Below are 12718 nucleotides of genomic sequence, written 5' to 3'. Positions count from 1 at the left end.
AAAGGTCAAGAGGTTTGACACAAGGAAGCACAGGCTGATTGGAATGAAATTACCTTGTCTATCACCAGCAAAAGAGACTTTCTGGTGTCTGAACTGTTAAGGTTTTATTTGGAAGTGAAACATACCCTTTGAAAATCATGCTTGATTAATAACATTCATTTGGGTTATTTCTGCTTTATTTCTTTTAGAATAGTCTCTTTGTACAGTGAGATTAGGATTGGATATCAGTTTGGTTATATCAGCATGTACCTTAGTTTTGTTGTGTTTGTTTTAAAAACCAAATGGGCAGTGCTGTCATTTTTGCAGTTAACTGCTCAACTTTAGTTTTATGTTGTGCATTTGTTTAAGATAATAAAGATAACTTGTATGGAAAGTTAAGCCAACAGAAAATGTGTTCTGGAAAAAAACAACTGTGTTTTGGTATGATTAGCCCAGCTCTATGCTTGCTAACCAAGTAAGACTACTCATAGAAACGCTGCATGGGAGAGAAAGATCATCCTCTCTGCACAGCATAGTCTTACATGGGCTTAGACTGATCATGCCTTTCCACCTGAAGTTATCAGCACTTAATTCTTCCTGACTCCTTCATGTGAAATTTTGGCCTCATTTAACTGAATACTGCTGTAGTAGCTTGATGCTTCAGCTAAAGTTTTTTATTTAAAGTGGGACTTGTAAAAGAACTGTTTACTTGCCTGGGAACATGTGTGCATTTGATGACTTGAAAGTTGTAGTCTAATGCAAAATACATTCCTTGGTTATTTGTCCTCAAAAAAAGGAAAATAAATGCATGTAAGGCAGGCAGTTTTGAAATCAGCATTAAAGAAATTTATTATAGGATTAGTAATAGTGTTAAATGCTTCCCCTTTCTCTACCTTGAGTGGAGAAGTATTTGAAATAACTCATTGCTAATCTTTATTTCTGACTAGGGAAGTGAAGAATTTGGTCAGTGAGATGAATTTCCTAATTAACTTGAAGTCTTTTATAATTTGATTTTTGATAATTCTGTTTTGCTTAATTCAGTATTAAGATCTAGTTGTGATGGGTGAACAGTTTCTTAGACCACTTTTTGTTCTGTCTTGTAAGGTCTAATTGGTTTACTTTGTCCTAATCTAGTACAAAGAATACTGATTAATATTTTTTTTTTCTCCTTATGTGGGCACATTTGGTTTGATGTAGGTAGACAAATTTGCATCACTGCAACCATGGATACTATTAAGAGCAGGCACGTGGGCTGAGCTTACAGTAATGATTTTTATTTAAGTAACAGTTTTAAATGAGTTCATGGTACTTAAAAGTACAAAATATGAAGATTTTGTACAGAAAAAGAATTTTTTGAGCATTCGTAGCTTGTTTGTTCAGCACTGTACTTCAGTACAACACTTGAATTTAAAGCGATGTAAACTGTCTTTGATTAGTATTCCTAGCAAGACTAGTGCAGAAGAATTATTTGTTTGTACAATTTTAATTTTGAAATACGAAGAAGCATGCTGCTTGGACTGCACCACAGCAGCATCAGTCTAGTCCAGTACTTTGTTTCTGAGAGTAGTCAAAACATGGTGTCTTGGGAGAGGGGAAGCATGTATGATGCATAAGCCTCTTACCAAGGGAGAAAAATGAAGGGTCACCAAGGTGTTAAAACTTATATCATGAGTTCTGGGTGAGCAGTGATGTGGCTGTGCAGGGTGGGAGGCTGCATGGTGCCTGCACAGCTACAGCCAGGGTGGCTAAGTTGGAAAGATGGCAGTGAGTGTATGTGATTCCTGCAGGTTTCCTCACTTAGTTGTGCAGTGTATTGTAATTCAGAGTCCCATTGTTATTACTGTGAGTTCCAGGAATTTCCCTCAAGTGAAATCTGCTGCCCTACCTACTAGTTGCAAGTGAAAAGGTAATGACAGGATCTCTTGCACAGGGAAGTGATCTAGTCCAACTACCTGCTTAAAACAGGGTCAGCATCACCTTCAGACCAGGTTACATAGGGCTTTGATTATGTTTTGTAGCCCTCACCTTCTCTCAATTTAAGGTTGTCTTTTCTCCTGCTGTGCATAGCAAGGGCCACGCTTTCTCTTGGTAACCTTCTCTTGCGCTGTTACTAGATTCTTGCAAAGCCTTAATTTCTCCAGGTTGAGTAAGCCCAGTTCCCAGTTCTCAATTGTGCTTCAGCCACTTGGCAATCTTAGTGTCTCTCCACTGTACTTATTACTGTATTCCAGCTACGATCTACCAAGTGTTTGAAAAAGCATAAAGAGAGGCTACAATGCAAGTTTTAACATTCTGAGCTACTGCGTACATAAAAGCTAAAAACTGATGTTGGTAGGAAATAAAATATGATAGAGGCAATTGTGTGCAAATGGAAACTATTAAAATCCAAGCTTTTACATATAAACTTGATGCAGAAATTACTTGGTGGGCCCAAAGGAGGATGCTTTCTCAAAGTGGAGGAACAAAATAGAGAATTTTGTGAATTTAAAATTGTAGATGGATGGAAATGCAGTTATATGGGAAATTCTTACACTAAAAGCTTAAGAAATACCTTGAGTGCTAAATAGCCCTCAACAGCCTTTCTAAGTTGGCACATGTAAATGATGTGTCATGATGGGTTTTGGCAAGGAACTTCATTTTGCCAACATCCCATGTCCTCATGAAAAAGCGATTTGCTTTCCAAACATATTTCATTGGATTGTGTATAAATAATAGTTATCTGGTGAGCCAATTGAGTGGTGCTAATAATATACCACTTGGCTTTGATGTGCCATCTGGTTGTAACACTGAGGAAATGTGTGCAGAATTAGCCATCAAAAGAGCTTTGGGAAGTGAAAAGAATCGTGCATCACTAATGCTGGCAGTGTCAGCAGATAGTATGAAATCACTCTTGCATGTAATCTTGAAGTATGCAATGCCAAGAAAACAGCTGCCTACTAGATAGTTGGTAAGTATGAAAATCAAGGATGGCAGTCTCCAGACTAAAGGATTGGCTAACTTTGATTTAGAATAGGAGATGAAGTATGTGAGTAATGTGTGCCATAGATGGGTTTAAAAGGTATTTGACAAAAAAAGGAAGAATACAGTCAGAGACTACTGATCTTGTGGTCATGCCAGGAGGAATGATACTCAAACTGCGTGTGTTTATGGTCATGAATAAGCTTTTAAAAAGTTAGAAGCTTTAATACACAAAATGGACTTTGGCAGGGGGTCATGATTCTAACCCCTACATGTCAAATAAAAAAGCCCAATGCAGCACAAAATGGCAGGAGATTAGTTAAATCCAGAGGTCGAAGCTAAAGAACTTAAGAAATACTTCGCTTCTGTTTCCATGGGCGGTACTGAAGGTGGCTTGTCTGAGTTTTGAAGATGAATGGATTTGAGGGTGTTGAGGACACCAAGAGTGATGAAGTTGAAGGTGGCAGAGGCTAACAGTAGTAGAAATGATAAAAGGAACCTGATATGCAAAATCTGAAAAGCTGTACTAAGAAGGCACGAGAAAATAGATGTAAGGCAAATAATTAATAAAAGTTTGTTCTTGCTCTGTATCAATTAAAAGGATATAATAAGCTTCCTGCATTTGAGTTCTTTTTAAGGGTATTTTCTTAAATTCAGAATTCTCGTTCACTTTGTATGTTATTTGGTGTTCTCCCAGCCACAAAGAGTTCAGGATTCAAGGGCTTTCTGGGCAAGAGGCAGTTGCTGTATAGTAATCCTGTCTCTTACGTGATTGTCTGGTCTTACCAAATTGCGCATAAAATACAAACCAAAAGTATAAATCTGTGGCATGTGCTTTGTATACAGAACATCTCCAGAGGTAATCTTTGTTTACATGTGTTTGCTTCTAAGTGACTGCAAGTATACAGGGTCATTTCATTGATAAACCAAAAATTATTAGAATTGTATAGTTTTTCAGGCAGGCACATCAGTGGAGTTTGTATTTTTTTTGAGTTTGTGTGCTCAAAGAAACCGGATGCCACATACCTGAGGCGTTTGCATGAGACTGATCAATCTTACATGAAGCTCTTGAGTTGTGTTTAAGTTACTGCTTATCTTCCCTCCTGTTTTAAAAGAAAAGCTGCTAATTAATACTAGAGAGAAGTGACAACTGGGTTTTTTTGTTGTGGTTTTTTTATTTTTTTAATAAATAAGACCACTTTAAAGCATATTCAGAACTCCATTTGCTTGCCTGAAACAGTGTGAGTTTATTTTGGAGGAGCTGATGATCATAACCTGAGTAATCTTCCAGGTTGTTTTAATTCTAGGCAGGATTCATTAATGGTAGTTTTTGCTTTGCTATCCCTGTAACCTGTGGGAGCAGAATTCGATCCATGGCTTCCTGTCTGTTAGACAGAATCTTGGGCAACATGGTCTAGTGTGAGGTGTCCCTGCCCATGGCAGGGACATAGGTACTAGGTGATTTTAAGGTCCCTTCCAACCCTGACCATTCTATGATTCATAAGTGACAGTGAACTGATCTGTTGGGTGCTTCTGCCTTCACTGCTCACCTACTGGGAACCTAGTACAACTTGGTATGTTTTTCTGCTGGCTAGTGAGTGAAACCAGCTCATGGGAAAGTATAATGAGCACTAGAGTAATTCAAAGGTAGCTGCTGGGATGGTGAGTTAAAAAGTATTGAGCAGTTAAATTGACTCAGCTATTTGTGAAAAGACAAGTAAAATTGGGCTTAAGAGCTTAACATTTTTGGAAGGAGAAAGGGAAGACAGCAGTGATTCTCTCAGCAGCAGGATCAAGATGTTTGTCCTATTTGACTGCTGGTCATGAAACTGGACCCTCAGAGTGAACAGTTTTGGCATAGTTTCCTGTTGTAATGAAAACAGTGGGAGAGAACAGTGGGTGAGTAAGCGTAGGGTTGTTCATAGTTGGACATATGGCCTTCAACACGATTCCTCCAGTAGGCAGAGGTATTTAGATTTCTTGATGGCAAAAAACCAAAAGGCTTTCTCTCTTGAAGAGAGATTTCAGGATGGCTGAGCTCACTGGCTGATCATCTGGTATGCCACTAGTCAGTTTTATTTTATTGCTGACACTATGCTTGATCACTTCTCTTTTGTGAATGCAGAAAGTTGCACCAGGGCTTTGTTAGCATGAGGTGTGTTTTTATGCTTTACTTGAGGCTTAATCATAGCCTGATTTATTGTCAGTGGGTATTAGTCATACTTGCATAAGTGGTAATAAAATTTCTTGAATCTTATTCCTGGGACTGGTATTTACCAGACCAAAAAAAAAAAAAAAAAAAAAAGAAAACATTGAAGACTTAGGTGAAGACTTGCCACTGTTTAAGTGTTTCAGCCTTGTGAGGTTTTGACTTTTGTTGGGTTTTTGTGTTTGGTGTTTTGTGTTGGTCTGGTCCACCCCCGAAGAGATGGTTCTTTGAAGACCACACACTGCTACATCTTGGATATGGAGGAGGAAAGGACACAGTTTAATGAAATTCTAATACACACTGAAAGTGTAACTAAGGGCTGCTGTCTTAAAGGCCAACATGGGCGGAAATCATCAGCATTTCATGAACTCATCTGAATGCCCAAGAGAGAATGAACAGTCCTTCATGTGTTTCAGTGACAAACCCATATCGCCTGGAGGAATGATTCCCTCCCCTCCATTGTGTGAAAACATGAGAACAATAATTACTTCCTTCTTTCAGTCTTTGTGTATACTTTTAACGTGGGTTTCCTTGTACCCACGTATAATACATGTTGAGGACATTCTTTTTCATTCCTTATTGTGACAGGGCTGAGTGTGCCAGCCACCATCCAAGTTTCTCTCAAATGTGTCATTGAGGTGGAGCACTCCATTGCAGTGACTTTTCGCTCCTCTCTGGCCTCTTCTTTCTTTCCTTTTGGAAAAATAGTGTGATAATTGCATTTAGCCAGCTGTCTTTGGCGTGCCTTTATTACCTGGTGAAGACATCGCCACTGAGTGCTTCGTTTGCTCATTGTGTGTGTGACAGATGATCTGCAAGTAGTGTGGCTCAAGCTCCAGAGCTCTTCTCTCAAGCAGACCATAATGGCTCTTCTGACTTGGGCGTTTACAACTGCTGGGGTGGTGCATTGGCCAAAAGTAGAAGCAGTGAATCCAGAACTAAGCAGTCACACTTCTTGCATTCTTGCACTTAGTTTTTATTTATCTTTGTAATAACTCTCTTGAAGTTCTTGGGATGTTGCAATGATGAGCTTGGTCCATTTCTCTTCTGTAATTGAACCATGGCCTTTCACTCTTGTGCACACATTATTTCTTTGAAAATGTATAGTAGTTCAAAACTGTGCATGTTTGACTCCTGGTTAATTCCTGTATCTTTTTGTAACTGTTTTACCCAGGAGGAGACTTCTTTCTTACTCTTCAATTTGCTATGTTGCTATTTGGGGAAAAGAACCCAAATAAAATCAATTCACATATGGAAAAAAAACTATTTATTACGTAACTGAGTCTGAAAATTCTACTGTGTTCTTTAGTTTAGAGAAGTGCAAAAGTCGTGGAATCGGGTAGCTTTCCTCAAAACCCCTCACCCCTCAAATCAAAATGAAGAAATGTTATAATCCTACAGTCCAGGGTAATAATACTGTTGCAGTTTATTTAAAAAAGTAAAACCAAAACAAAAACACCACCCCTCCAACCAAACCACCTTTCTGCTGCTACTTGTGATTAAGTTTGATAGTAACTTAACTCTGACTCAAGAAGGTAAAAGTAGGACTGTTTTATTACACAACTTTTTTTACATGCTGCTTTCATTTTCCTTCAGTCTAAGAAAACGGCAAGGGAATACTTCAGCTGGCCACTGTTTTTTTATTTATTTTTATTGAGATTTAACTCTTTATATGCTATAAAAATTCCAGTTAAGGTGAGGAGTGGTTAACTTAGTGACCATTGTTAATAAGTGCATCTTACAATAAGCTCTTTGTAGAAAATTTTCTGGAGATAAGCATCATCTCTTGTATGGTGAGAAATGCATCCATTTTTCAGTTTCCTCACTTCCTGATAAGTTGTTTACAGGATCTGATGTACACAGCTGGTTTTATGCAAGTCACTGGAATTCATGTGACTAGAGAAGTCTGAGGTTGGGCTTGAAGCAGTATGGTCTTTAGAACTGTCTTCCTGATCTTATTTTGATTGATTGTGAAATACTCTTTGGAGGCTGTGATGGTATTTTGAGGAGATAGAAAGGTACTGTTTCCTACAGTGTTATATAAGCACCCCTCCAAATTGTACATACAGAGCTGGAAATACTGTTGGAGGCGGTGAGGGAAGTGCTGTCTTGGAAGGAGGGAATAAAAAAGTTGCTGGAGGAGCTTGTGTTGATGACATAGGGAATATGTTTCCAAGTCAAGATGGCAGTGACTTTTAAAATGAGAAGATGTTGAAATGGGAGCAGTAAGTCAAGCCCAAATAAATTAAATCTGAAAATCAAAATGTTGCTTGTTGCTAAAGTTATTAATTTAATAAAAGCCTTTTATAACAATAATGTAGATAACACAAGCTCATTATAATATAGCTAATTGATTTTAAAGATCACATTATACTGTTTATTAAGAATTTAGGTTGGTTGAGAGACCTAGCAGAAAAGATCTGTCTCACTTTGCATAGTTTTGAAGGAAAAGCATCAGATTGGGCTGGTTCCAGAAATGAGGATTGTTAGTCATCTAGAATCACATAAGCACCGTCTGTAGCTTACTCTAATGTAACTCTTCTGTCCAAAAGATTGCAGGAGTAGCTACCTGATAATGTTAAACAGGAAAGTTAATTAATTACAAAGCAGGATTATTTCACGTCCCTAAATACTGGGAGTCTAAAAACTTTTACTTATTCTTCAGTTAATTAAAATGTTTCTTCATATATTCATTCAGAGAATAAAATCGAAACAAGTTTTTTGTGTGTCACTTCACCAGTGCACTGCAATTTATGACCGGCATGTTTGAACAATTTTGGTAGCAGATTGGGACTGTCATGAAGGAAATCAAAAGCTTTCTGGCAGAATCAACTTGTATTTTCTCTGGATTTTTTTTTCATTATTTGACTTAGTAGGCTGTTGAAGTGTATTTCTGTATTATGGAGACTTTGGAAAAAGGAATTTAATTTACTATGGACTCCTGTGGGTGTTTACATCCTTGTCTTTAAAGGCTGCCCGTAGCAAGCAGAGAAATGCTTTCGAGTGGAAATGGAGAAATGCTGCCCTCTACTGTTTGTAGAGAGCTTTTATAACATCAATGAAAGAAGGACAGTGCAGGTATCTACACTTTGGAGACTTTCGTAAGGCCTTTTCAGATTTAAAGTATGTGAGGACATCCTTTTGCAAGGTAGAGGATCACAGAACTCTACTAATCTTCCATGTTACATAGCTAGACTTGTTGGTTTGGCGATCATGAAGCTGTAAAATTTTGGTTGAAATTACTGTATATTTTTTAATTTCAATATTACTTTGTGAATTCCTTTGTACAGTTAATAGAATCATAGAATCGTAGAATAGTTAGGGTTGGAAAGGACCTTAAGGTCATTTAGTTCCAAACCCCCTGCCATGGGCAGGGACACCTCACACTAAACCATGGCACCCAAGGCCTCGTCCAACCTGGCCTTGAACACTGCCAGGGATGGAGCGTTCACAGCCTCCCAGGGCAACCTATTCCAGTGCCTCACCACCCTAACAGGAAAGAATTTCCTCCTTATATCCAATCTAAACTTCTCCTGTTTAAGTTTTAACCCATTACCCCTTGTCCTATCACTGCAGTCCCTAATGAAGAGACCCTCCCCAACATCCTTACAGGCCCCCTTCAAATACTGGAAGGCTGCTATGAGGTCTCCACGCAGCCTTCTCTTCTCCAGGCTGAACAGCCCCAACTTTCTCAGCCTATCTTCATACGGGAGGTGCTCCAGTCCCCTGATCATCCTCGTGGCCTTCCTCTGGACTTGTTCCAACAGTTCCATGTCCTTTTTATGTTGAGGACACCAGAATTGCACATAATACTCCAAGTGAGGTATGACGAGTGCAGAATAAAGGGGCAGGATCCCCTCCTTTGACCTGCTGGTCACGCTTCTTTTGATGCAGCGCAGGATACGGTTGGCTTTCTGGGCTGTGAGCACACACTGAAGCTGGCTCATGTTCATTTTCTCATCGACCAGCACCCCCAAGTCCTTCTCCACAGGGCTGCTCTGAATCTCTTCTCTGCCCAATGTTCTTCTACATCCACTATAAACAGACATGCGGTACTTTGTTAGAATTGGATTATCCCAGCCTCATTGGCCTAGGTAATAATTTCCTGGCATATGAGAACTGGCAACATGAAACTGTTTTTGTTTTGGTGATCTGTTTTTTCTATGAAATGTTTTTGAGAACTTTGACAAGTACTGTTTGTATACTTTTCCTTTCTGAGTTTAAACTTATGTCCTCAGCAACCCAAATACTGTGAAAGTGGCCTTAACTCTGAATGATGGCTTCCCTTGTAACATCAAATAAAAATACTATAAATGTGAAAACTTTGACCTGCATTTTGTATTCTATGGCTTATGTAGGCACTACAGTGCACAAATGTGTTAAACCTTTTGTAATTTTCTTTCCCTTTTTGTTGCTGTTGTTTGTCATTGTATTAGCAACTCTTTGACCAATAGTCAAGGTGCCCAGTGGAAGCTTTGATTTAAGTCTCTGATGTCCTGCCAGCAGTAGGTGATAGAAATTGAATCCTTCAGAGCACAAATACTCTTTGAAAATGAAGCCCTGTTAAATTCTGTAAAGGAAAGAGCAAAGTTAGTTCAGTTGGCAAGTGGCTCTCCCATCTTGAGCTTTTTATTTTCCAGCTGATGTGGTGTTGCTAAAGGGGCCAACTGTGCTGTTTCCCATGTGTGTAGCAGTAATTATTCCTTGGTTAACCCCTTCTGCTTTCTTTCTGATGAACTGTTCTCTAGAAACCATTGATACATTTCGTCTCTTTTGTGTGTGGTTTTCCTCTTCTTTACTGCTTCCTGTTGGTTGCACTTTGTGTTAGTTTCAGACAATGCGTAACAGAACTTGCAGAAGTGTTGTCTTAATTCATCTCACAACAGATAACTTGTACAGGTTTAAAATATGCTTCAAACAACCTACTTTTTGGGTTTGTTTTGTTTTCTTACCAGGAGTACTACTCTTAGGACTGCTTTACGTGACAGAAGTAATTCTCATGTTTTGGCTTTAATGCTTTTGCTCAAGTGCCAAACATTAATAAGAAAACTTTGACTAGAGTTGGAAATAATAGCTTGAAAATAAAATGACAAGACTACCCTGGACGTGACTTTTCTGAATTCAAAGCTGCATTATTTTTTTTGTTTGTTTGTTTGTTTGTTTTTTGTTAAACCTCTTACTGGAAAAGAGGGTAGTATTCATTGATTGCCTCACATAGCCTATTTTCAATGGAGGAAGTGACATAGCAACTGAAGTTTGCTTTATTGCAACCTGACTGCTTTCGTTGATGAATCAGGCTGTGGTGCATTGGAGGGAGAGCAAGATAAGTGCTCTTCTGCGCGTAAGTAGTTTAGAGTACCCATACTAGTATCAAAAATATCTTCTCTCTTAGGTTACTGTGAGATATGATTCTTATGTACTACCTGAGGTTACCTTCAGATACATACAACCTCTGGTTAATGACTAAAAAGAAATTCTTCTAACAAAATAACACTAATGCAAAATTCTTCAAAAGAGTTGGCTCACAGAAACTGAGGAGGGTATAATGTATGAAAAGTTATGTATAGGATGATATTGGGTCAATTGCTGAGGTGAGTAGCTCGAGAGAGGACGACTTCACCACCAGAGCAGGGGGGGAGATCAGCTTCCAGGAGCCTCAACTCAGAGCGGCCAAAGCCACCGAGGGAGCCTCAGGTCCTCGCCAGGACCTGTCCTGGAGCCGACAGCTCAGCTGATGCGAGCAGGGACTCACAGGGGTTCGAGCCAGGAGGAGTGGCGCTAGCCCTGACTGGGTAAAAACCTGCCTCAGGGAGCACGAGCGACTAGGGCATGCCACCTCAGTGTGTGCGGCGGTTTGGTTGCCCCGGCGGTGGCAGCGTCAGCACCAGACAGAGCCGATGAGAGGGGAGGATGCGGCGCAGAGCTCGGGGTGTAGAGAGTGCCTGCACTGGTCTGGTGAGGGAAAGGTGCACAACGGGCAGGGCTACACTCGGTGCTCCCTAGTGGAGGTCCTCCTGCAGCAGGGGCTGAGCTGCGGGACGCTGTCAATAGGCTGAAACATGTCAGGGGAGCTGAGAAGAAGCAGGACTGCTTGCCTCAGGCCCAACCTGTGTAGCGGCCACAAGCGTCCATTGTAGCTCATGGAGGAAAGGGGGGCATTCACCCAGGAAGCTGGGAACTAGTAACAAAAAAACAACAGAAAAAGGAGGATGAGGACAATTAAAAGCAAGGGGGTTCCTCCTAAATCTTATGTCTCCACCCAGAACAGCTTTGCAGTTCTGCAGGGGACTAACAAGGAAACACATAGCACATGAACAACAGGCTGATGCACTTGTAATGAAGATCACTACTGGTGCCACCAGGAAAAAGCGGTGAGTCATAGTAGTAGGGGACTCTACTTTGAAAGGCACAGAGGCACCCATCTGTCAGCCTGACCCCGTCTCAAGGGAGGCATGTTGCCTACCAGGGGCTCTGATCAGGGATGTTGCAGAGGGGCTGTCTTCTCTAGTAAGTCCTACTGGCTATTACCCACTTCTAGTTGTCCATGTGGGTGCTAGTGATATAGATAGCATTAGCCTGGGGAGCATAAAGAAGGACTACAGAGCCTTGGGAGAGGTGGTTAGGGGCTCTGGAGCTCAGATTGTCTTTTCATCAATTCTCCAGGATACAGGGGAGGATCCTAAAAAGGCTAGGAGGATTGGCCAGGTTAATAAATGGTTAAAAGGGTGGTGTTATAGTCAGGGAGTTGGGTATTTAGAACATGGGACTCAATTTGAGAGGTCAGGCCTCCTAGAAGCTGGTGGAGCTGGCCTGACAACGAAAGGGAAGAGCTGTTTTGGTAGGAGGCTTGCCCACCTGTCAAGAAAGCCTTAAACTAGGTGTGTTTGAGGGAGGGGGGCATCATTCCATCCCAACACTCCTGATCAGTTGCCAGCACCTATAACAAATGCTTGGAGCAATGTAGGGAGATTTTAGCCTCTCCAGCCAATGAGCTGGCTTCATTTGGAGCTCAGCTTAGATGCCTCTGTACAAATGCCCATACTATGGGGAAGAAACAGGAGGAATTAGAGATGTGTGCACATCTACAGGGGTATGATATCATTGGTATTACAGAAACATGGTGAGATGGTTCCTATGACTGTAGTATTGAAATGGAAGGTTACAGGCTCTTTCGAAAAGACAGGCCTGGCAGATGGGGAGGGGGCATTGCTATTTATGTTAGGGATGGGCTGGAGAGTATGGAACTCTGTCTGGGGGCAGGTGATCAATTTGTGAGTCAGGGTCAGAGGGAGAACAGTTATGAAGGACATTACTGTGGGGATCTGTTAAAGACCGCCTGATCAAGAGGACTCTGTGGATGAAGCGCTCTATAGACAGATAGGAACAGCCTCACGCTCGCGAGTCCTTGTCTTCATGGGGGACTTCAACCACCCTGATACCTGTTGGACGGACAGTATGGCCCAGCGCAAGCAATCCAGGAGGTTCCTGGATTGTTTGAAAGACGGCTTCCTTCTGCAAGTGATAAAGGAGCCGACAAGGAGAGGTGCCATGCTTGACCTCCTGCTCACCAGC

The 12718-nt window shown here is 40.8% G+C and overlaps 1 protein-coding gene across 20 annotated transcripts in view; it reads left to right on the top strand.

Annotated features, from left to right (window-relative positions):
• The window catches only part of DLG1 (discs large MAGUK scaffold protein 1), a 169436-nt gene that overhangs the window by 26778 nt on the left and 129940 nt on the right, over positions 1–12718 (top strand). The window lies entirely within an intron of this gene.

This window comes from Neopsephotus bourkii, unplaced genomic scaffold (assembly GCF_033783945.1).
Source record: "Neopsephotus bourkii isolate Nb327-2 ecotype Australia unplaced genomic scaffold, CSIRO-AGI_Nbou_v1 NB_1574, whole genome shotgun sequence".
Classification (NCBI taxonomy): Eukaryota; Metazoa; Chordata; class Aves; order Psittaciformes; family Psittacidae; genus Neopsephotus; species Neopsephotus bourkii.
Note: the sequence above shows the minus strand (reverse complement) of the source record. Positions and strands in the feature narration are given on the sequence as shown.